A 1996-nucleotide genomic window follows, 5' to 3' on the forward strand; every position below is an offset into this window, starting at 1 on the left:
GAGCCGCGGCGCGGGCGGGCGCGGTACCTGGGGGTCAGACGGGGGGCATCCCTCTCCGCGGCTGGGCTCCTGGCCGCCCGGGCGCAGCGCGGGTCCCCGCCCGGCCGCCCCCGGCCCGCGGCTGCTGCAGCATCACCCCGCGGGGCGGGGCCGTGACGTCACGGCTGCATCCCGCCGCCCGCGGCCGCAGAGCGTCCTTAAAGCGCCCGGCGGCTGCGCCCGCGCCGGCCCTCGGGCCCGGGTCCGCACCCGCGCCCCAACCCGGTGGCGCGGCGCCCCTGGAGTCGGCTTCGCCGCGGGGTGGGTGTGAGGGCGGGCGCCGGGGTCCCAGGACACCTTCCCAGCCTGGGAGGGCACGTGGATCTGTTTGGTTTTTTTCCTCTTCTTCTGATTTTAAAATCAATCCACACATTTTCCGGTTTTCACGGATATTCTGTAAATAAATATCGTAAATAACTACCGTGGTCCCCGGACAGGGCCCGCTGCGCTGCACGGACACGGCGGCCGGGACTGGCACCGCATTCACCTCACCGTCAGGTGCCCACGGCTGTGTCAGGCCCTGTTCTAGGCACCGGGGCTGACTCAGCAGGAAGGGGGGGGGGGACAAGAAGTCCTGTCCTGTGGGGGGACATTCAGAGATGAGGACACAAGTTAAAGGAGATAAAATAGTGTCCCCGAAGTTAGCGAGTCCCTCCAGGACACAGAATTTTGGCGGGACAGGAGGACTGGGGTGGGAGAGCTGCTGTGGTGACTGGTGACTGTGGGGACCACGCGCTGTGCACCTGGGAACCACTGAGTGGAATTAAGTGTTTTCATCACAAAAAGGAACAAAACCGCGTGTGGTGATGCATGTTGATCCAGCGACTCCGTAGTGTGGACGCACATCCAAATGTCATGATGTGTCACCATGATGAAATGTCGACTTGTTTATCAATTAAAAACATAAAAAAAGGGCTGGGGTTGTAGCTCATTGGTTGAGCACTTGCCTCGCATGCATGAGGCACTGGGTTCAATCCACAGCACCACATAAAAAAAATAAATAAAATAAAAATTAAAAAAAAAAAACATAAAAAAAAAAGATAACTCACCACAGAAAGGAATTAGGGTGCAGAGGGCTGGGAAAGGGAGGGCGTGGTTTAAACTGAGCTGTCAACTAGGACAGGTGTGAGGCAGGCCCGCCCACCAACATGGAGGGGAGGTCCTGCCGGCAGAGGGCAGAGCCAGGGCAAAGGCCCTGGGGTGGGAGTGAGGTGGTCTAATCAGATGACGATACACCAAGTAGTTCTGCCACTTGTATTGACATTACTGCCACAGGAATCGCTACCGAGGGACATTTTACAGTGGGGGGATTTGACTCTGTTGGGCTGGTTGAGGGCCCTTGAAGAAGTGTCACTTGAGGGCACACTAAAGACTGAATAGGGACAGCAGCAGATTCCAGGTAGAGGGGTAGGTGCACAGAGCCGAGGGACCCAGTGGGGGATGCAGAGGCCCGAGTCACTGGGGAGGTGGAGGCTGGGGATCCAAACCCAGGGCCTGGCACATGCGGCGAAGTGCTCTGCACTGGACCACGTCCCTGTTGTCCTGTCGAAGGGCGAGAAGCCACCCTGGGGCCCCCATGGGGACGCTGCTGGCACACATCCTGCTCCTACTTCAAAAAGGTCATCGTGCTCCAAGTGGAGGCTGTTGGGGACCAGGTGGCTGCGCCAGGTGGGGGCTGCAGAGTGGCCAGGTGGGCCAGGACCGGATGGCGGTGGGGGCCGGTGGGGGGCTGTCTGGGTGTTTAGGAAGCAGAACCCACAGGACCTGGTGGTAGGTCCCAGGGGAGGGAAGGAGAGAGGGAGGTGCCAACCTGACACCCAATGAAGGGAGATGGCGGCTCGAAAGCAGGGGGCTGAGAGCTGTGGGGGCCACGGGGTGCCTGAGTCAGAGGGGCCTCCGGGGCACCCAGGCTGCTGGAGACACCGACATGGCCTTGAAGACTCTGCTGCCCTGGGGC

General features: G+C 60.5%; 1 protein-coding gene across 1 annotated transcript in view; it reads right to left on the reverse strand.

Annotated features, from left to right (window-relative positions):
* Slc45a1 (solute carrier family 45 member 1) overlaps window positions 1-183 on the reverse strand; it is a 17170-nt gene extending 16987 nt beyond the window's left edge. Inside the window, exon 1 of the mRNA XM_015501439.2 lies at window positions 31-183. The gene's annotated coding sequence lies outside the window, so the exon portion shown is untranslated. The remainder of the gene's footprint in view (window positions 1-30) is intronic.
* Window positions 184-1996: the final 1813 nt, after the last annotated feature.

Source organism: Marmota marmota, unplaced genomic scaffold, assembly GCF_001458135.2.
Source record: "Marmota marmota marmota unplaced genomic scaffold, marMar, whole genome shotgun sequence".
In the NCBI taxonomy this organism is placed as follows: Eukaryota; Metazoa; Chordata; class Mammalia; order Rodentia; family Sciuridae; genus Marmota; species Marmota marmota.